We start from the raw sequence: 24276 nt of genomic DNA, 5'->3' as shown, positions 1-24276 counted from the left end.
CGAAGAGGGCGTCCGAGACGTCATTAGAAGTAGGACGGTTAATAAGACCTCACGCCGCCTCGTGAACCACCTGGTTACCTTCCAGCCTAGTGTGGGCCGGAGTCCATACAAGCTCCGCTCCGCTATCTAAACGGTCTACCTGTGTGAGAATGCGGATGGCTGTGGCGGTCGAATTGTATTCCTTAGAGTAGGCCATGATAGCTTTTTTGTTGTCTCTTACAATACTCTTTCTGTGAGAGCCGGTGCAAAGAGCTCCCCTGTAGATCCAGAGGTGACAATCGCACTCTTTACCGGCTTAAAAGGCCCGTTAACAACTGCAAGCGCAAGCTTATTCTTGCCGCACAAGGCAGCGTCTACGTATATGACTTCATCACTCCCGCCCAGAATCCTGCCTAGCGCCTTGGCCCTAAACGATCCTTCTATCCAGGTGAAAGGAAGAATGCATGTTTCTAGGAAATGGTTTGCAGACGACGCGATCACTGATACATGGGGGTATCTCTGCATCTTCCCATACCGTGGGTAATGGATTAATAGAAAGTCTACTTAGAACTATTCTGCCAGTCCTCGAACCAGACAGACTAAGTATTTGGGCAGATTTGTGAGCCTCAGTGAGTTCGTCAACTGTGTTGTGTATCCCCAATTTAAGAACTCTATCGTTGGGAGCGCAGAGCGTCTTGTACACCAGACAAACGAGGGAATCTGCTTTGTTTATGTCCGTTTTCTCGAGGAGAAGGTAAGGGAGGTAGTAAGTAACTCTGGATAGGACAAAGGCCGAAATGAGCTTGCATGTGTCTGCCTCTTTCATGCCTCCCCGGCGATTAGAGATTCTCTTGATAAGGCGCGAAATTCGGTACCGTGGTGTGAAGGTTTGCCATGATCTCGCTATTTCCCCGCTAAATTTAGCGGGGAAATTTTTCCGCTAAATTTGACGGGGAAAGTTTTCCGCTGAACTTAGCGGGGAAACTTTTCGGTTAAATTTGGCGGGAAACTTTTTCCGCTAAATTTTGTAGGGAATTTTTTTCGCACAATTTAGCGGGGAATTTTTACCGCTAAATTTAGCGGAAAAAAGTTTTCTCCTATATTTAGAGGGGAAAATTTTCCACTATGTTTAGCGGGGAAATTCACCCATAATGCACTGCGCCTTTACGCCGACGGCGACGACGACGCCGCTGAAGCCGAAAACGGGCGAGTAGGAGCTGCGCTCTAAAACGTGTGAAAGTGTGCCAAGTTGCTATCTGGCGGACGCAGAACAGATGCCCGGCGGGGCATTCACGCCAAATAGCGCCTGAACTCACGGCGATGTGTCGTGACATGCATCCCTCAGGAGTACTTGGTGGTTTGTCAAGTAAACAGTTGACGAGGGACTCGGGGGATGAGTTTTTTCTCGCCCCTTTGTATCGTACTTTATTTAGTGCATGCTTAGAGCAGGATGTGCCGAAACGGGTCGAAAAAATGGTAGTCCCCGGAAACACGGAAACGTTTTAGAGCGCAGGTCTTAGGCGCCCAGTTCTGCGTATAGCGGCGTCGCCATCTCCGTAACCCCGCTAAATTTAGCGGTAAAACTGACGTCACATCACCGCAACACTAATTTTGTTTCCCCGTTAAATTAGCGGGAAACTGAATTGGTGTTTAAATCGTGTGACGGCGAAGAGGTATTCTTAGGTATTTTGAGGAGGAGAGGAGAAGGTGAGGTGGAGAGGGGAAGAAGGAACGCGGTGTACTCGTACGACAAGTGGCCGTCTAGATGCGTACGAGTGTATCTGCTGTACCCATCGACCTCTTTGGCACGTCAGACGAAGTTGGTGAAGTGTGTGCCACCAAGTTTGACAATGGCTTGCTAGTGGTGGCTCTGTATCTCTCGCCTACAGCACTCACCAAAGATGTCGTGCACCTTTGGCGACTTGCGTTAAGCATACATGGATCCACACCAATGTTAGTAGCAAGAGCCTTTAATTCAGACTTATGACAAAGAAGAGCTTGATGCCACTCATGCGGGAAAACATCCCATTTCTCTGCCTCGTAACTCCTCCCACCGCCGTGACGACTTCTCTAAACGGGTGCACAGACCTCGTCTTCCAAAATCAGCCCTTCGTCAAGGACCTCGGACGCATATCCTGTCACTTCCCAGACGACAAGGCATCCTTTATAACAATCAAGGACTGGGAGAGGACTGATATTTAAAGAACCAGTAGAGTAGGAATGTGGTCTTTATTTGTACATATTGTTAGGATTTTGAACGCCGAACTTTGGCGGCGATGTAGAGGGCGCGCAAAAAGCAAGCGCGAGGTTAAGGAACGGGGCACGAGCGCGTGGTATGGGGGACAGGGCAGTTCAGCTATGGCAGCGTGAGCCGCCGAACACCGGGCTTGAAGAATAAACATTTATTCATCACGACTCGGCCCCTTTCTTTGGACAAGCAAGAATTCCACATTTGGCGTCGCTACGTGGGGCTGACCGCATGTCTATACTCTAGGGCCGGGTAGAGCAGAATAACGATGAACATGCAGAGGCTGTTAGACACATCGACCGCAGCACATCAACCGCAGCGGACGCCTTCACGGATGCCACTCCCGGGCCAAAGGCAAGTCCTAAAGGCCCCTGCTTGAGAAGGCCTATGCGGGGTTCCTGGGATGCTACGAGCAGCTGGAAATGTGCAGCATGTCGCACGAAATTGTGGACCGGACGGGGAAAGCGGCCGAGATGCTCGAGCTGTCCGCGGCTGGCTACGCAAAGAACCTAGGGCTGCGGGTTGCCCTGTTCGCGAAAATAGTGGCCCCGAGGGACGTTTACTCGCTGCTCTGCTGTGCCATTTTACGCTCAAGACTAATGCCGAGGACATAAAAAACGCCGAGCAGTCTTCGACAAAGCCGAGAGCATGTAGAATGACATCGAGAGAATCATGAGCTTCGTCAAGATGTTGACTCTAACGCTGTAACGTTCTCCCGCCTTGCTCATGCTGTCCTGTTTCCTGGCATCGGTAAGACTTAGAGTGGAGCTTCCAGATATGAGAACTACATTTCCTTTCTCCGGACAAGCGGTGAGTCAGAATACTACAATACATATATTTGTTTCTCAGATTGTTGAGCACGACATAGGGGAAAATGAAAACACCTCAAGAGCTGCGGTATAATTTTGCTTTGCAGGGATTTCTAAATGTCGTTCATTTGTTTTCCTTTAACTGCACAGCCAAAAGCTGGCTGTCAAGGCGTGGCTAGTTGAAAGGGGCTTACCCATCGCCATGGACCGACAACTGCATCTTGTGCAAAAAGCAATAAACCGCAAAACAGATATTCCTGAGCTGTTCCGATGTGGTCTTTTCTTGGGACCTCCTTCAGAGGATCCTTAGGAAGGAACTTCCACTGTCCGTAAAATGTGAGGACAATATTCTTATGATACAAAAATGTTCCTAGGCCTGCACAGTTTATGGCGGTGCCATTTGGCCGTACGCCATGCGGATATTGATGTGCCTCCAGTACACAAGTATTTTGAAGAAACATTCGTGCTATCTGGGAGAAATGTACAGGGCCCAGCAACCTTCACCCAAGTGGAGGTTGCTGGGAGAAATATACAGGGCCCACAAACTTCACCCAAGTGGAGGCTGTGGGCCCTTTAAGCTAAAGCTTAAAGGGCCCACAACCATCGAAGACCTTTAGTTTGTTCAGCATCAGCCAAGTAGGTTCGCGTTTCTTAGTGTTTCACTTGCGTGTTTAAATGCCTTGAATCATTGACCTTAATAAGGAATAAAAAAGTATCGTTACATGCTGGAAAATTACTTGCTCAATAATCTAGTCTGAGTTCAATTCCCACCTGGTGCAAACGAATTTTGTCTGTGACGCCCTCTTCCCCCAATTTCAAACCAATCGGTGTCGAAACTCACGGCCACGCTTTTATCCATGCTTCACTTTTGGGCTTCCCGAAATACCGAACAACTTGCCAAAATAACATTTACTTTAAAAATCCTCCGTCCTTCTTCAAAATCTCTTTTAATACTTGAGTATTATGGTACGACGCTGTTCAAGTATTTCTTGAGTGGTCAATAGTACGGCAATCTACAGCGTCATTCGCTCGTTCGGCTGTTCATATTTTTGCTTCTGATGTCAACAACGTTCTAGGAGCTTCTTTTCTTTTTGTTGTCACTCTCACCTACAGAGATGTATTCATTCCACGAACCAGACTGTCCAATTTTTTGTTTCATTTTTGTAGTGGCGAACGTGCCAGCCTGAAACGTAGTTCCGGAATGTTAGGCGAAATGGTTTTGTGGAGGGGTTGTAAGCAAACGAAAAAAGGAGAGCTTTGGAAGCAAGGCAAAGATGCCGCAGCAAAGCAGCGGGAGTCCCGGCATTGGCTCTCTTTGGCGTCGTCACTTACCACTTAGGCTGATTGTGGAGCTTCGATAGGTCCTCGGCACGTGTGCGGAGTAACGGCGGTACGCACCAGAGTCGGGAGTCCTTGCTTTTCTTTTGTTGGACCTGGGGCACCGCTGAGATACTCCCGAGGGCAAGACTGTGAGACTCAGCTGGAAGAAACCCTGTCGACCATTTGTCCTTTTATCATGTCGTGGCACCGGTACGTGACATTCTGTAACAGGTTTAATGTTGATAAGATGTTGCACTGCCGGGGGTGTAATTTGCATGCTGATTAACTTTGTAATCGGGGGTATCTCATGCCTAAAATTTTGTACCGAAGGGTCCTAAGAGCGCTTTCTTCTCAGCGTTAGGTAAGCCAAATAGAAGCGTACGCATCCCTTGAAGGTCGAGCCTGAGAAATAAATGATTTGAGGCGTTGTTCTGGAAACATTAATTTTATTTATAGATTCTAAGAAACCAAAACGTTTGCCTATCTACTTTTGATGCTTAAATGCCTCATGCCCTTTAAATAGCACATATTGCATGTTAGAAGTGTGTGCCGTAAATAACAAATGTGATAGTACTACTGATGACGAAGTTATGACGAGATCAGCTGATGGATTTGAATGATTCAGAGGCACTCCACTATTGTGCTTTGAGGGCATCTATCTCGTGATTGCACGAGCCCAAAAATTCCGAGATAAAAAAACCGCGATTCGGGGTTTGAAAAAAAAAATTAATAGGTGAAATTTGCGTAATCGGGCGTTTTTAACGCACTGGAAGTGGGGCTTGTATTATGCATAGCATACTGCAGCTGAAGTCAACTTTTGATATAAAACAGCCACACAAAAAAAGATTATTTTGTGACTGACTCCTGAAAAGGTGAAGTCAAGCACAAAAGTCAGCCGAAAGCCGGCATTTTAGCCAAATGTTGTCTCTAAGCTTGCCAAGTATAGCATTGCAAAAAGGGATACTTAGTTATCCGTCGTCGACTACGCCTCGCTTTCTACATTGCCTCAACAGTAAATTTGAGGTATAGGCAATCTTTGTGTTGTTTGCATCTCCAAAACTACGTATAAAATGCCCGCGAAAAAAAAATTGGATCGAAGTATTTTGAGCTTTTTACAAGCTTACTGGCACTTGTACAACCCAAGTACACTCGCATGCAACGCCACTGACCAAGTAGTTTCTCTGCCGCGGTGTAAATCCAAGAATAAAAAAAAATATTTCTTAAAATCTCTCTTTCGTAAAACATAATGTAATAGTTGTGGGCATACAAATGTTGATGCAGTTGGGGGATTCAGTTTTGAGGACGACAGCCCAATGCCGCCCGTAGATTTGAGGCGAGTGCTGCCAACACCACCCAGAATAGTGAAGGCCTCCCAGCGCCCCACTCTTCCTCCATAGGACGTCATCACATTCGGATGCCGCCGACTCAGCAATTGGATTCGAGCCAGATGGCGAGCGTCCTTCGGCACGTTGATCGGACACGAGGCCCAGTCGGGTACGAACGAAGCACTCGGATCCAATCTTTGTCTTCGCTCGATCTCACTCTGATGACGTCACATTGCTAGTGCACCAGCTTTGATTATTCTAGGTGGTGTTGGTACTGAGAGGGCACTCATCTAGGACTCGGGACCGTCAATGGCTTGGCGAAAATTCGAGTGTTGGCTGATGTCGAATCTCAGCATTGACGGGAGACGACGCGACGACAATCATAGCAATTACTGAAACTCAGCACATGCCTTGAACTTCGCCGATTCCAGTGAAATCGATGATAAAAGTTGATCAGCTTATTTGTAAGCGGTACCAAATTACATGGCCGCTTGTTCTGTCTGCATGTGGTTGGGGTGTAGTGTGTAAGTTAGGAACGCCAAGAATTAATCATAAGCCAGTAAACCCTCCACCGGTAATCGACTGCAAAAATAGACTTGGCTAAACATTTCACTTTTAAATAAAAAATATGGCAACATATATTTGTAGATACAAAATTAACGGTTGTAGAGGCCCAATCAAATTAAGTTTCAAGAAAATCGACGAGGATTAATATACGTCGCTTCCGCTGAAAGCTCGCGTATGTCTGACTTTTCCGTTTTCCAAGCGAATTCCGAGCGCAATGTAAACACACACACAGACACACACACAAACACGCACACAGACACACACACACACGCACGCGCACACACACATGCTTTTTGTTTTTGCTTTTTTTACTTTTTTTTTCAGTTCACAGGGCATAATATACTTGGGTCAAAAACTTGCAGACCGAAAACGTAGTTTTAAGGTACCTTAAGAATACACCAAAAAATGCCTATAGATGAAATAGTTGCTCAAGAAGGAATATTAGTATATTTTGTTCTTTAAATATTGGTAGTAACTAAATTATCTGAATTAACACAGGTAGACCAGTTTGCGTGCATTATACATACAAATATTAACAGCGCAGATAATTGTATTTGTTCTTCTAGGGCCCTCGAAGTTGCTGCAACACGCAATTGGGGAAGTTGTTGTTTACACATACTATCAAACGCAGTTATGTGTCGCGCAAAAAACTCTTCCCAAAACATGATATGTCTTGTTGTGTGGAGGTGTATTGCTACCTGATATAAACATTTCCTTAAAAAGAAATATATATATATATGACACTTCCATGACTCTGCCTATCTGAACACTCTAACAAGAACTGCAGTGGCTTAAAACTGCTCTAGAGTATCGGCGCCTTTTTTCCCATTGTCGGATGCCGTCGAGACAGCCATTCGTGCGTTCGCGTTGTATGGCATTTATTTACGTTCCCGCGAGTCGTGGGCGCTGCCATCTTGGTGATTGGAAATCCACGAGCGACGTTTGCGAGGGCCAGGATTCTGAAATGCGACCTTTCGGGCAGTAGAGGCGTTGTTAGACGAACACCACGGTATCGCTCGGCTGCTTTTGTTATGTGCTTCAGCAAGCAAAACGCTTTTTGTATCTTCCGTCAGTCACCTCGAGAAAAACTGGTGAAAAATGGCAACATTGAATCTAAGCACCAGCAGGGCTGAAGTGTAGTTACTCTAAACCGTGGCTTGTACACGCATAGTGGCTCTAAGGCGGACCATGGTGAACTATGCCAACAATTACCCTACTTTTTTTCAAATCTAACCCGGCACTTTTAGGACAATATAATAGGGCTTTTCCACGGAACTAATTGAGATGACCTCAAATTGTAGACTTTGCTTCACCATAAGTGCAATCAAACGTGATGTTAAAACACGAGCATGCTATCATGAACGAAGCCTTCACTCCACGAATGCGCGTGTAGAGTAAATAGCACGGCCGTTTAAGGCGTTGTGAGTACAGTACATAGCTGGTCAGTTCGTATTTATGGTAAAAGGTGTATATATAATCACTGACAGGGACAAAAAACGCAGAGCCTCTCGTTCGGATGCTAAGGCTTGGAAACGTACTCGTCGCCTGCCGTTGTATTTGCCTTCCGTTGTGTTTGCCTTCCGTCGTTGCCTTCTTAAGTTGGGTTGTCTTGTCGCCTTCCGTCGTACACGCTCGGAGCTCACGAGATGCCAAAGTGCTATCGAAAGAAGGAAGGTAACGCTGGAGGCGGAAGTAGTACAAGGGGCAATCTTTAAGTGACCGTGTTTGCCGCAATCGATGGATACGACCTGTTCATGGTTTTCAACAAGTCAGGTGAGGGTCTTGGTGGTCCGACGTAAAACAGAAAATGGGTCATCTTATGGGGTTATAGCGGTGTTTTGGCACCATCTCGTCGCAGAAAGACGTGTGTGCGCGTTGTCAGATCGAGACTGACGAAAGTACTTCTCGCGGAAGGCACTCTTGTGGCTACGGGTTGGAGACCCTGCATCAGAAGTCCCAATCGGTGGACGTGATCTTCAGCGCTGGTGATTAGAGGGTTTATGCCTTCTTGAAAAATTGTCCTGATATCAGAAGGGATATTTAATATACCAGTTTAGCTGTGCAGCAGTTTATGTCGTTCATGGCTCTGTTCAGATAAGATCATAAGGAAAGAACTTGAGCCCAATACCCGAATACAGCACAACAAATATGTCTAGTCATAAAATACACAGAATCAAAAGATTGTCTGGTCTGCCGTGTTGAACAAACGTTTCGGCGTGGAAGGTACACTTTGCAGTGCTGTAACATTAAAAAAGAAAATAACGCAACGTTTTTAAATGAATGAACACAAGAGTCTGGTGGGTAACTATAACATTAAATTTTCAGGAAAATCGAAGATCTTTTTTTTTTAATTGCTTCTTGAAATGTGTTTACATTGTCCTACTTTAGAACAAGTTTGGAGTGACATACAAATGTCAATTTGTGAGATAGAACAATATTTGAAATATAATTTGAAAGTACGTTTTAATAAAAATATTTTAATAAAGTTTAATGTTGTAGTTATTGAAGCTGTTTAGATAACTGCGCAGATATCTAGCGACCAAACGTCAAAGGGGCCATGTTTGTGCATTTTTGACGGGAAATATATAATCTTCACAATGCTCTACATATTTGTATTAATAACTACCACGATATATTATTGAGATTTTTGACATTTCTAGTTTGCGTAGCACGGTGACACACCAAACATGATATAAACGAAACCTTAAAAAAAATATGCCGTTTTGGCGCACCAAAATATGTTTCCCCTTGACATATTAGGTTTTTTTGCAAAACCTTTTTTGATTGCGTTCTCTAGACATGATAAAAAAGTAACATATAAAGAAATACAAAAAATAGTTTGGAACTTGCGTGCAGGATCTTATCTTAACAGGGCCTCTTGAAGGCTGCTTTTATGCCGAGCATTAACCAAAAACACCCTATCCGTCCATGGGGCTGTTTTACCCTGTGTTCTGATGGCCGTTTTTAACTGCCGATGAAAACGCTTCACCATTCCATTGGGCATCGGATGGTACGCTGTTGTATCTATGTGGTTGTGCCTAGAAATTGAGGCAGATGACGAAGTAATACCAATTCTATACTTGTCGCCCCCGGTTTGTAGTGATAGTGTGAGGCACTCCAGAGCGACTTACCCTCATCTCGAGCAACGTGCGAGCAACCATTTGTGCAGTTATGTCCTTCATGGGGCTACCCGGGGCAACTTGTAAAGCTGTCTACACAAGTGGGGAGGTATCGGAACTTGTGTAATAGAGGTAGCGGGACGACAATGTACAATGTTGACATTAATGTGTGCAAAACGTGCGTCGTGTGGATTGAAGGTGGCTAGTGGTTTTAAGATGTGACGGTGAATTTTGTTCCTCTGACAGCGGATGCATCGTTGCGTCCACTCCCGCACATAGGTGTTCATGTGTGGCCGGATTAACCGAAAGCATTCAAGTCGCTGGGTTGCTCTTACTCCCCGATGAGCCATTAAATAGACGCTGTCACTACCCCCTCGACGGAAAGGAAGAAGAACGAAAGGGCGACACTGGCATGTAGATAGATTGAAGACCGGAGTAGCAGGAGAGTCGTCTATTTGCTTCTTCCTTAAAGTTGGTTTTAGATGATGCTCGGAGGTGTTCAATTTCTGTATTTTCTCTGTGATCTGCTGCCAGGTGCGTATACAATAACGCCGAATAGTCGGAGACGCAGGAGTTGACGCCTAAGCGGGTGGGTGCATCTGCTACAGCGTTTTCAGAGCCTTTGACGAAGCGCATCGCAGAACCGAATTCGGATATTTTGAGCAGTTGCCGGACTTCTCGAGGCGAATGTGCTGTATACTGTTTCACATAAGGGCGTATGTAAGCGGTTTATGATCGGCAAGCACATGAAACTGGCGACTTTTAATGAGGTGTAGAAAGATTTGTATTGTGCGGTAAATCGCGAGAAGTTCACAGCCCAAAGTGCTGTACGGAGCTTCTGTGGGGCTTAGGCTCTTCGAAAGTAAGGCGATAGGATGGCGAGTGTTGTCAACAAGTTGTAGGACGATTTCAACAGCTGAATCTGAGGTGCCTACGATGAAAGAGGTAGAAGCGTCATTACTAGGATGCATCAGCATGGTGACGCTTGCACTTGTTTCCTTGACAGCAGGAAGCGCGAGAAATTTTTCCAGCGTTCATTTCACTAGTGTTCTATTCGGTTTTGAATGTTGGAGCACGTTGTACAACGGTTGGGAAATATGGGCCCAGTGGGGAATAAAACGAAGATAAAAGTTGACTAGGCCCAAGGATTTTCCAAGTTTCGTAGCAGTTAGATGCCGCAGAAAAGTATGAATAGCGGCCACTTTGTCGGGTAGTAGTTAGATTCCGTGAGCATCAACGCGATGCTCAAGAAGATCCGATTTTCTAACCCCGAGCTCTTACATTGTTGCATTAAAACGAAGCCATATATGCCGTCAGTCGCGTGAACAGCTGTCGAAGATGACTGACGTATTCTCCCGGTGTGGATCTAAGTACCAGGATGTCACCCAGGTATGAAAAGCAGAAAGACAGCCAATGATATACTAGGTCTACAAACCTCTGAAATGTTTGGACTGCATTACGGAGGCCGAAAGTCATCCGCAAGAATTAATGCAATCCGAAGGGGGTTATGACTGCCGTCTTAGGGTCGTCTTTGGGTTTTACCAGAATCTGATGGTACGCTTTAACAAGGTCGCTTTTGCTGAATATCGTCGCACCCTGTAGTAATCTACCGAAGTCTTGGAGACAAGCTATAACAATTGGGTACCGTAGGTTGATCGATAGCCCGATAATCACCACATGAACGCAGTCTCCAGCATTCTTCGGCTCCATGTGAAGTGCTGAGGACCATGAACTCGAAGAGGGGCGAACATGTCCAAGCTCTATCATATGCTCAAACTCGTGTTTGGTGATTTGAAGTCGTTGGGGTGGTAGGTGTCATGGTCGTGTGAAAACAGAAGGGCCTGTGTTTTAATATGGTAGGTCATGGTGTGCTGAATCGCCTGTTCAACGTTGCTTGGCCCAAGCACGTAGGAAACCTCCTCGACGCGCTTGCACTAATAGTCCGTCTCTGCATGCTCCTGAGAAAAAAAAGGACTCTCTGGAGGCGTCACCGTGAAGTTGCGTTTCGGTATCAATTAGCCGGTATTGTCGCAAATCAATGTCGAGTTCAAATCGTCGTCACAAGTGCGCTCCAACTATGGCCTGCAAAACACCATCAATGATAAATATTCAATGAAATTTTCGCAGTAATTCGAGGTCCACTGTAAACGAGTTTCTTCGTATCTTTATTGTGTATCCACTGACCGCTTACAGGGGTGGAGCTTCTTGGCGATACCGGCGATCTTTTGGCGCAGGCAGAATTACGCTAACCTCCGTTCCATTATTAAAAGAGGTATCAAATGTTGGTTGTGTAATCGGTAACGTAGAATAAGCGGTCGGATGATGTCGGGCTTTTGAAGTTTGCCGCCTTCAGTGACTGTTCATATCGTTTCCCGAGTAGGAACATGGGTGTCTGCACTGTCGAGTGGCGTCTTTATAACAGAGATGGTACTAGCACTCCTCCCTGTCATTGTAAGTGCGGGCCGTGGGGTTGTATTGGTGGTCGACATTGACTCGACGCTTGGTTTTAGGGACTGTTGTTTTGTGTGTTGAATTAGTAGTGCGTTGCTGGATGTTCCTAAATTCGCGACTGAGGTTGTCGCGTTTCTTTTTCATGCGTGTGTAAGCTGCCAGAAAATATGTGCTCTGAAGTTTGCGTCAGTCAGGGTGTATAGGATAGGATGCCGGGCTCGCCATCCCGTGGTGAATGGATGAAGCACCAGGCAAGTGTGCATCTATCATCTCGTCTGTGACGCGAGCCAGTGCTGTGATCGACATAGATGTAGGCACGGTGTGTGCCTTGTCTTCGAGGGGCTGCTACATTCGTCTGAGCAGCTTTATGGGTTTCCCGTCATCCAAATACTCGGCTGTCAATTAACAGCTGATGGAGACGTCGAAGTTCAGTATCTGTTGTTCGCCTTATGAGATTGGTACGCACAGTTTCGTAGGCTGGTTTACCGGTGGGGAGCATACGATGTCGCAGAATATGGCCGCTTTCAACTGCGAAAGAGCTGCGACTTCGTAGTCGAACTTTGGAAGAGACGATATAGCCACATGCGTCTCTGAGCGAGCACGCCCGTGGCCGAATGGTTATCGTGCTTGGCTCCCACGCGAAGGACCGAAGTTAGATGCCTGAAAGCTGACTCACCTTTTTTATTTCTGTAAATGTCGCGTTCTGGTGAATTCGAAAACTGTGTTGCTAAATTGAGGTCCAAATATTCTACGTGCCGAACCAAAAGTGGCTCCACATGGCGAGCCTGAGTGAGTCTCACCGGGACTTTTGCTTATCTCTAATACATTTTGGATACTTAATACTCTAGATACTTTATTTCAAATAAATTCGGTAGTATTTGGCAATCTTGCAAATACGTTTAGTCTAGAAGGTTTGTTACTTTATCTTAATTACATTTCTCACTATCTTGTACTCAGTATCTCAAATACATTTTGGAACCTTGGAAAAACATTCGCCTGAACGATCTACGGCACTGGGGATCGTCAGACTCCAGGGCAAAACTCGAACCGATTGCCAACTTGGAGCCAAGCGACCGAACACAGAACAGAAAACGAGGCACGAGCAACACGCAGTGTCTAAATTCGAACAAAAGAGCAAATGAACAGCCCTAAGTACGCCCACCTCAATGTGTTCTCTTGCCCTCTTTCCAGTTGTTTTTTTTTTCAAGCTGTCTTTGAATGACACATCACCCTTGGAGCTAGCGAAATGCTGGTGACGTCATCGGGATTTTACACTCAAACCCCACCTTTTGTCGGGAACTAGAGTGGTTCAGTCAGGAGGGGATTGTGGTACCATCGCTCGGTACGATCTCAATTAACCATTTTCGGAAATCACCGGTTCAGGGGGTTCTAGTATGAAAATCCCCGAACACGTTTTAATACGAGCACAGGCACTCCCTTGGCCAAAGAAGCTAGGTCTTACGGGATTTATTGAGCTGCAGTTGCCTAGGCTGGGCTTCCCAAATGTCCTTGTGCTCCTATTATTGCCTAACTTTTACTCCGAAGCTAGTTCAAAAGCGTTTCTTCTACCTCCTCCCGAAGGCAGGCATTGTTTCAAGATCAAAATACTCGAAAGCAGTTTTCCTCCAGGTGGAGTCGTGTATGGACTAAGTATAAATTATCGGAGCTGGTTCTGCACACTCTTTTTTGTGTGTATTTTTTGAGCGTTGCTACGTGAGCACAATGTTTAAAACATTGACATGTCTGACCCATGTATACACAACCGCATGACATTGGGATTTCGTACACAACTCCCGGCGTGGCGTCCGTAAATTTTTCGGGGTGTTTTGTTTCGCATTTGTCTGCAGCATCTGCGGAACTGTTTATTTTACGGCACAGTCTCTACAGCTTATTGGGTGCCGAACAAACCACTGGTACGTCGTACCGGTCAGCCACTTTTTTGAAGTTGTGAGTTATGGAGTGCATACACGAAATTACGACTGACCTTACATTTCTTCTAAGAAGAAGTTGCTTATGCGTCCCTTTATTCATCTTAACTAGGCTTTCCGCCACCTTCACCAGAATATTTGGTGGGAAACCAACCCTCTGCGAACGCGCTGCTTATTTCTCGAAGCTCTCTTGTGCACTGCGCTCACAAGTCTTCTTCAGAAGCGCCTCAAGACACATAGAGGCAACCTCTCGTTTCACAACCTTCGACTGGGTGGTGCTGAATGGAAGAATGCCCTTCTTGGAGTGTGTTTCCTACGTCCAGCATATATGATCCCCCGTAAGGTTCAGCCTGAGATATTAAAACTGCAATTGCCCCTTTTGTTGGCTCTTCATGCGTAAATTTGAAGCTTTCATTACAAGAATTAAACACATGTAGCATTATTTTTATTTGACCGCTAGCCGCTGTAGTCGTCTTGCCAGGAACAAGAAAGTCGTCCACAAATCTGAAGACTTTGAAAGTTCCCTGATCTCGCAGTTGCTCAAAGATGTTGCTTACACACCTACTTAGAAATATATTGCACAGTATGGGCGCCACGTGCGAGCCAATGCAGATTTCCTTCCTTTGCAAAAACAGATCCCCTTGAAAAGGCACGAAAGTATTCTTTAAGTACAAGGCCCAAAGCTCCAGGAAGTGGTTTACGCTAACACCGCACGGCTCTGGAACGGTACAACGCCGTTATATTTGATGCACCCTCTGACGGAATTGAAGAGGGATTTATGCTCAATTGAATAAAAAGGGTCCTCTACGTCTACCAAGAATGCACTTCGCATGCCGTGATTACCTTCTGTTAGAAAATCTGCACCGCAGTCAGAGTTTTGTGTAACGAACGGGTCACACAGCTCTAGACTGCTCAAATACTTACAAAGATAGTTAGCTATCTGAAACTTCCAAGAGTGCCTCTTAGTGATATGGAACGTCATTATCCCTGCTAAGTTTAGCGGGCAAACGAAAGTGTTCACGAGGTCTCTTTACGTCAATTATCCCGCTAAATAGCAGGAAAACAGAATTTGTGTATAGACCATTTTCGCTTACTCTCGACCCCAACCACCTGAAAGGCATATCCGGTATGGGCGACGAAAAAAAATAAAACATTTCACCTGCGAATAGTAAAAAAATAGAGGGGAAACAAAACGGGAATGGGTGACGGTTACGCATATATCCCAGCTGTATACTATTGAACATGGTTAAAATTGCGCATGTTCCATGTGCAATCATTACCAACTCGCAATAACCATGTTCAATCATTACCAACGCGCCCAACTAACCACTTTACTACAGTGTATTCTATTGGCGTGGCGACGGCAAAACAATGTTTGCGCCCATACTGGAAGTGACGATATTTAAAGATGGCGGCGCCCTTGGGAAAAAGGTGTATAGTTCACATAACATCAATTCATGGGACGTCACTTTCTCTGCTAAATATTAAGAGAAAAATGAACTTCCAGAAGCAGCTCAAAGTGGCCTGAAAATCCTAAAAAACCTAATCGCTTTAAATCCTCTCTGCCATTCCGATCCTCTCAGTGGCTATAAGAGCTGACGATGCGCGATGCGCGAAGTAGCTCTGACGTTCTCATGGCTGCCACTAGATGTATGTTTCTTATGAAAAGCGCCTAGCAATGTTTTCTCTACCCGCCCATAAAATAAATGAAAATCTTTCTGACTCTTGTTTATCGCTGTTAATCTAAAGACGTCAAAACAAACGAATCATTTGCAGGAATGCCGTTAAGTTTTGAATAATTTACGACCTCATGATTAAAAAAATATGGCACCAAAGATATTAGCGTTTACTTTGATTGCCTCGTTCGTTTATTTAACGGGGATGACGCCACGTAAAAATGTGATAAAACCTACCTTGGGTTCAGGGAAACGCGGCTTTTCTTGAATACAAGTCAGCGACCGGGTAAATAGTGCGCGCCGAGCGTTCTACTGGACGCTACGCTGAGAGGCAGTGATGCGCGGAGCTCGCGGTGGAGTGGTGCGCTACAGATAACTGAATTTTCTTGGATAGGTCATGGACGTTCATCGTAATCCGTTTTATGATGTGATGGGTTATTCGCGACTTGAAGGGCTAGTTTTCTAGCCTACCCTGGCCAGATTCATTCCTTAGCCTATATGCACATGAAAATTGCCGTGGTTTGCGGTGAAAATGCGAGAGGCGTTAATTTAATTTATTTAGCTCGTATTTCAAGGCACTCACATGAGAGTTTTTTGCAAATAGGCTTTACATTTCCATGGACAGCTGTGATGGTCTCCTTCAACTGGAACACATGCCCAAGCGGCCCACCGGTTTTTCACGTTTATGTTTAGCACATTGCAGCTTTGATGTGGGTGCACCACTTTAGCTACCGCGGCACTGCCTGATCAGGCCCCACCTTGACCACCTCGAAGGAGATCACACAGCGCAAGGTGCGAATGATCTACTGTCTCACAGTTAGATGATCTGGAGGCTTTGCCTTGACCTTCACCGTACCGTCGCTGACCATCCGCGAGCTCGCCCCACGAGCTCTGCTTCGTGCCATCCTCGTTTTCCTATTTTTCATTTTCCAGTGTCACCGCATCATAAAATCAAACTGAGTTGCACGACCTATCTCGCCGCCGTATCCTATCTAGCCCGTCTGTCATTATTTCACAAGCTCTATCACAATGCATCGCTTCACAACAAGTATTTTTTTTTAAACACCACCCGTTATTTTTTTACGTCGCGGTCATTCATTCAAAGTAGCGCGCATCACATGCCACTCATCTAGTTACGCACGATCATTCATACCATGGACCATAATCGACTGGAACAATCTACCGGCTCACATTGCAACTGAACTACATATGTTTAACTTTCAAGAGCTCGTGCGTAGTTATACTAATACTTAAAGTTCTTTTATATTCCTTGTTCTCATTTTGTATTTGTACAATTTTTGTGCTTTATCTATGTACTATATATTTGCTCCCCCCTCCCCCCCCCCCCCTCCCCTATGGAATACTCTCATACTGAGGGCCTTTAGGGATATCTTGAATAAAAATAAATCCCCGAGCCGCTGCGGGCCCACGCCCAGCACCCTGGTGGCCACGATCCTCAACCTCTCCCCTCCCTCCCCGGCCCCCTTCAAAGATGAGACTGCGGGGGACTTGAGGACAGGGATTCATGTGGGCCGTCAAAGAGGAAGTCGCCGGGCTCGGGCACGGGCGTGTTCTCGACGGCCCCTGGAGCAGCGACTGGAGTAGGGCAGGCGTACGTCGACGGGGCCTGCGGGGCGATGGCTGCGGGTCATTTGACGGCATTGGTGGCGGTGGCGTGGTCTCTAGGAGGCTGAATGAGGCCCGGGACCTCAGGTGAAAGCAGGTCGGGCCTGTCTCGTCGGAGCAGCTGAGCAGCCATGATCTCCAAGACCCCAGTCAATTTAGAAATGAACGCAGAGTAACGCTTAAAGACAGTAAACAAAAAACAAAAAAGAAAGAAACTGCAACGTATACGTTACTGAAAGATATTTTGGCGACTATACAATTTCTAGTTTTTTTTTTTTTTTCTTCTGAACAAATCCCTAGCCTCACGAATAGACGAGATTTATTCGCGTACCTCGTAGCTCTCACCACTGAGCGAGATGGCCATTTTTTACAGATATTTGAGACAACACAGGGCACCTCGTTTCCTCGCCTTCGGCACTTCCTTGCTTGCTAGGAACCGACACCTGATCAATGAAGGCCTGGCCTAGAACTCAATGATGGAGGGAGCGTAGCAAGAAAGAGAGACAGAGAAAGGGAGATAGAGAGATTGAAAGAGAGGGATAGAGAGAGAGCGATATAGAGAAGGCTTGCGAAATAGGAAATACAAGCGTTGAAGTCATAACCAGATGACAGACGGTCATTATTAGATCATTAGTGTGTGTGTGTGGGGGGGGGGGGGGGGAGGGGGATGTGCGGCGCGAGATTGGTCAACGGCCGGTTACGTAAGGTTGCCTGGACAGATAACGGCCATTGAGAAGCTTTCAAAAATTAATTTTCTACTTTCTAGTGGTCTATATGCCGTGACTAAAATAGGGAAATGAAGCACAGCGGACGAAAGTTTTGTATGTTGAATTACTCAACTTCTAACAGCCCCAACCCCGGAACTCGGGGTCTTGCCAGGGCAGGCGCTTCACCTCATCGTTGTACAGCCGAACACGCCTTTTTGGGAAGGAAATACACCACAAGGACTAAATCGTGCACGCAAAGATGGTTACGACGTAACCGAATACCTAAACCCGCGCACTTGAAGCAACATGTAAAATTTCAAATTTGAAATTCTGGTTTACCACTGCATTTCTGTTTTATTCTTTCCCTTCTCGAGGTTTGAAGTCTAAGTGCCACTCAGATTTTTAATCACTGAACTACATAGCACAGATACTTGAAAATCTGTTTGATTTTACATGAATCGTAGCCAGCACCCAATATCAAAGAGAATGTAAGAAAACAAAAACCTGTCAGATGTCCAACCCTAAAGAAGAAGCGCACTGAAAATCAATATTCTACAAAAAAGAAAACTCTCTCTTACATTTGTTTGGAATGCCCTTCTAAACCGTTGATCTTTGATTTCCTTAGAGGGAAATCAAATGAAGAGTAGCGTTTGTTATGCTTAAAGCGATTTTTGTTTAGCAAATATCAAATTCGAGGTGGACCTCCATTGTCGATTATACGTAAAGATTTTAGAGCGGCGCAATCTCAATATGAATAGAAAGCTTTGAATATCTGGGGTTTTCAACATCCAAGTATGCAAAAGCCGAATTCGGGAATGCATAAATCGAGAAGCGACGTCTATAGTGTTTCCAATTTCTCCCTTCATACCTCGGCTTCTAAAGTGTTTATGATTGACAAACTTACAAAATATTACACTTTTTTTTTTTGTTTCCTGCTTACAGACAAAGGAAACATTTTACAAGTCTGTGGTTTCTTTAATCAGTAGTTTAAAGATTACATCTGATGACGCTGACTTTACAGGGTAATGGAGAGGCCCAGAAAAGTGTTCTAATGAACCATTGATATCGAATGTTATGAGAACATTGCAATCAATGTAACAAACGAAGGACGTATAATGTTTCTTTCATAACAAAAACTCTCTAACGCAGTCTTTCTTACGTGCTGTAGCTTTTGTATTGCTATATTTCATTTATATTGCGTTCCATGCGGATTTTTCGAATGGTGTGATTTTCTTATAATACATTTGACTCAATAGGTGTTGAATTATTGGGGACAAAAAAAAAAGTAACTCGGAAAAAAAATTTTGTGAATTGCGATTTTTCTTTCGCACAATCCTCAGCAAAATTTTGAGCAGTTCTTAACTCCTGACTGCATACTTCAGTTTATACCTATCAGTTATTTAGAATGTGTGGGACGTAAGAATTACATAAACTGAAACTGCGATCCAATAAGAGTTATCCCGGAGGTTGTTCCTTTTTATTCAGCCCTAAAGGGGTTTTATTGACAACGTTAAAATCTAAACAACCTCCTAAGCAGCGTGCAGCCTTTTTTATATATACAAAATTGTTTGATATTTATTATATTGATCGTGCATTGAATATAAAACAACCCAAGACATACCTGAATACCAAATGACTCGAAAAATATATTCGATTTGAAACGAAACTTCAGATTAAAATTGCAATTTAAATTTCTATTCACACAAAACATTCTACATAAATAGCGCCATTTATTCGATTGTCCAAACTCTGCAGTCGAGTTCTGTCACGAGGTGGCGTAAACGTATCTTGAGACTGCGAAACGGAGAGCAAAGCTCCCGAAGTTCAACAGAAGCCGCCTTCCTCCGACAAATTACGCGCGCGGCCAAAGCCACCAAATGCCGAGAACAATGGCAAAAGGAAGGCGGGTGTCTCCGATTACGGCACACAAACGGTTAACACGGCTTTGAGAAATGACCGGGAAACCTCGACGCTCGATCGCGCACGCGCACACCGCGTGATGTATCGCGGACGTCAGGCCCTGATCGCTCGATGCGGGTCCGTGCGCCCCGGGCCCTGGCCGGGCTCCAGGCGTCACCCAACGGGGTCGCCGTGGCCGAAAGCCTGGCTGCCGTCGGCTTCGCTAGCTGTTGCCACCAGCCTCCTTTGGCGGCCTCTCGGTCAGGACGCATCGTTCATCACTCGTCCGCGGTGGCCGGCCGGTCGTTTCCGCGGTTGCCAGCACACTTGATGCACGGCCGTCCCTCCAGAAAGACGAGCCGGCCGTGGCAGTTTTGACAGCGAAGAAAGGCGCTGCCCTGTTGTTCGGTCCTTTTACATCGGTGTCGGCCGAATGAAAGACGACGAAAAAAAAAACACAAAAAAAAAACGGTGTTAGAAGGGACGAACGGAGCCATGCTTATCTATTTTTTTAGTAACAGAGCAAGCTGACCAAAAACTTTAATTCGTGTTATAAAAAAAAAACAAAATATGTAAGGGAACGTTGGTGGCGCTCGGGATGATCGTTTTATAAACTTGGTGAAAGCAAATTGATGGTTTACGCGCAGCGTTCGGCGGACCTTATCGGGAGCTATGCAGTTTGGCTCCTGCATGCTTTAATAGGGACCTGTGAGCTTCTGAAGGATGCCGCAAGGATGCTGAAGATAGTTATTTAAGGCTCAACTGTACAAGGTCTGCCATTGGCCGAAAAAACGCAAGTTCATAGTAAAATTGGTGTGACAAGTTATGTTTGGGGGATATTTGAATTTATTTAAAAATGTTCCTAATAGATATCAATCATCATGCTAGTATTTTTCTTGGCCAGGAGCATTGTTTTTATATAAATGACACGCCTACAGTCTTTAAGCAAAAGTGTGATTGTTTAGGTATGGAATATTGCTACGACTATCACATACTCCAAATGTAAGTTGCATACAGAACCAGAAAACCTTAAGTACGTCCTGATAAAAAATGTGCTCATATAAAACCTCCTTTCCCCTTCTTTCGTGGCGCCTTAAAGTGGATTTCCGCCGATTTTTTTAGCTGTTCAGAAAGCATCATCTGAATGCTGATGGCTTCCTGATTTGCAAATGCAATCGCGTTCCCCCAGATTTGCTCTAGTCAATTTAAAGGTTATATTTTGTTCGCTGCCGAAACTGACACATTGTTCTCCCTAGTTTTTCCCCAGTTTTCCCTGCCACCCGAACGTGAGGTCACCGGCGGGTAGCGGGTTGCGCGCCGGCAATCGGGTACGCTCGCGCCAACATTCCTCTCCTCTACCAGCGAGAAAACATGGGCGTTCGTACTATCTGAAGTTGATACTAATCCCCATTCGCACAAAGTATGACTTGGCCTAATACTAAACTATAAGACGGCAAAAAAAAAAACGCAAGCAATTGGGATTTTTAAAACTCCGTTTTTTCGACTCGGTACGCTGAAACCGCGGCACGCTTGCTCCGTGAAATCGATAGAAAATCCGTTTTTCTTCTATCAGAAGCTGGAAGTTACGCTGAGGAAGTCATGCCGACTAGACAAGAAATAGATGTTTTGACAAACTACCCAAGCACCTCGGAGAATGCTCGAAAGGTGGATACAGCTGCCCCACACTCTCGTCTTATGTGAAAGGACGTGCCATTTGATTTATAATTTCTTTAAAAATGTTACTGTTGCAGACGCCAGCACGTGTAACTACCCTCGTAGCATGCATATGTTCCTTGATGCTTAATGTCATTTTCCGCGTTCGTGCGTGTGGTGCGTCATAGCCTGCTCTATACTCACAAAGCCTGGTAGTTTGGAGCGCAAGGATCTGGTAGCAGAGAGCGTTTCTGGGGTAACCTGGAATTTACCGCACAGCTTTTGCAGCGGCGAGGACCCGTAACATGGTTTTCAACCCCGACGAGAAAAGGAACGGTAGCCCGAGGAACGCGAGGAGCACGAGCGGACATTTCATCGCTCGTGAGAAGTGTGTTTCGGCGTCTCGCCGCAGCGGGGCGCCTGTTACATGGCTGTCCTCTCATCTGTTATTTGCCGCTCTACCTTTTCACTTTCGGTGGCCGCGTCTCGTGGCGATCTGCGAGGCTTTGTTAGTATAGAGGAGGCCCTGGGTACGCACTTTGCCCGCCTTCCAAAGCGATGAATATGCGCGTGCTGGGCTGTGACTTAACATATGTAGGCCGCGATTCTCGTAAACATTGAAACGTATAGAAAGGAATGACCTGCATTCATGTAGCACCGGTTTCTGTGCTACATGGGTAGACGGCAAGTTTCTGTTCATGAAGATCGGGCAAATATGTAAATTAAAAGAGCTCCGCAACCATCAAGCCAAACATCAAGGTGCAAATAAAGGCGTAGAAAATACACAAACATATTACTCATCTTCAAATAAAAAATACTTCCCTGAAATGGTGCTCAAAGTACAAAAATCCATCATAAAATATTTAGTTCAAAATAAGTTAACAAAGGTTAACCCCCATGAACGTTGTAAACGTACCCATACTTTTGTTGACTGCTAGAGCAGAATGCAACACTCTCAAACACTCAACCGCGAGTGCGTATGGGAAAATGTGTAATCCTATATAAGATGTTTTATTTGAAAGTAAATTTTGATTTTGTACAGTCTCCATCAGCTGTAAATTTACATGCGTCTCCTCAAGGACAGTAATATCTTCATAGCTTAAAAAAAAATGTTAGCCTTATATAACACTTCTCCCGCAATAGAATGAAATAAAACCATCTCCAGACCTCTTCGGCGAGAGAAAATGGCGTTCCAACCATTTGACAAACCAAGGAATGGCTCTATCTTATATTAATCGAGCTCAACACCTGCTTCCTAAACCTCTGTAACACCAGAGAGTGTGTCGAAAGTCATGGCGAAACTCAGACTTGAACTTTGTTTAGGCGTTTCACTTGTCTTCAACAGATCGGCCGCGTGAATCAATCTCCGAGTGTAGCCCGAGCTAGATTCGAGGTCCGAAACAAATATAGTGTATATCAAAACAAAAAAAAAAGGAAATCACTGAAGCGATTGTAAACAACAAATTTGATTGCGTCAAATGTCGACTATAGTTCTAGTATGTGCACTATTTTTCTCGATATGATTAGGGCTCCTCTTTTAACGGATGTTGTAGTGGTCACATCCCTCTTGAGTCAGCGCTTGCCGCTGTTGAATCTGTTCCATCTTCAGAAAGATACTTAACTCGCAGCACGCGGCACGCGGATAGACGACGACGACGACGATGCCAGGAAGCTACACCGGGTGACCGGGGCGCTACGTTTTAGCCCTGGACGTCGATGCATCGGGGGTGGCAGCCGTCTACTTTGACTACGCCACCACCTGGAGCCGCTGCCTTCAACGAAGCGAGCGAGCGCACCATCAACCGCCAGGGCTTTACCATCCAAAGCGTCCGTTGAACAGCCTACCATAAGTCACCTTGGCTCGCTTGCCTGCTGGCCTGAACCGCCGCCGTACCTCCAAGACTCGTGCGGCGGATCAGAAAAGCACGTCGTCCTGAACACCACCAAACCGCCAAGGCTTTCCCAGCCGCACGGTGAAGCCTCCGGACAGCACCCTTTGCCCAGGCACTTCTTACAGCTGGCAGAAGTTTCTTGGCAAACCCCGAACCTTCAAGCAACGGTGTTTGCGATGTTGAGAAGACCGCGTCGTCCCCCCCTTGTATATATCATCTCCTAATCATCATCACTAGACGTGGCACCGCGGGCCTCCATGGTACAGGCTGTCGCCTTTCCGCGGTGCCACGGCTCTCCTGAGCCAATAAAGATTACGCTTACGATTACGATTATAACATATGTTGCCCCGTACTCAAGCCCGTAACTTTATAAACTATTCAAGCATAGGCGATAATGTTTCATGCGGCACCAAACTCTCTCGGCACACAGCTTGCCCAAAAAACAAACAAACAGCTTTGACGTGGATGGCCTGCATTGCTGCCTGAGAGCGCTCCTCCCCCCCCCCCCCCCCCCCCCCCCCCCCCCCCGTCCCTTTCTCCAAAAACACAGACAAAATAAAAAACAAGCTAAAAACAAGCTATTCCCGGCATTGTTTATACAATCTACCGCGGAGCACAGATTGCTACCCATTGTAAAACACTGTTAATCTCTAAAAAAATAATTTCGATCACCGGCACCGGGAAAGCCGCTTTGCCGCTGCTCGGGTCCCTCGTCCGTCTGCCTGTGGGTGACGCAAACAGGTAGGGAAAAGTAGGGAATTTTCACTTTTGCACGTAAAGAGTCGCCTCTCAGAACCCTCGCGGGCCGGCGTAACTTGAAAATTCAATAACTTTAGGGAAAACTTGTAGTTTCGTGAAACATTTGCTTATCAGTTGTGAAAGAGATTATTGATGCTGTGTGCCCATTTCTCGAAGACTATAAAAAATCACCGGATCGGAGTTTCCCTTTAAGCCGGTGTGACATTGCTTTACACTATCCCAATATTTACAACTCCTCAATCAGCCCAACGAGCGATCTCCCCAGCCCAGCACGCGCATGTTCGTCGCCTCGGAAAAAAGCCAACAAATCACGCGCCA

The sequence above is a fragment of the Ixodes scapularis genome, unplaced genomic scaffold (genome assembly GCF_016920785.2).
Source record: "Ixodes scapularis isolate PalLabHiFi unplaced genomic scaffold, ASM1692078v2 PGA_scaffold0__279_contigs__length_252992795, whole genome shotgun sequence".
Classification (NCBI taxonomy): domain Eukaryota; kingdom Metazoa; phylum Arthropoda; class Arachnida; order Ixodida; family Ixodidae; genus Ixodes; species Ixodes scapularis.
Note: the sequence above shows the minus strand (reverse complement) of the source record.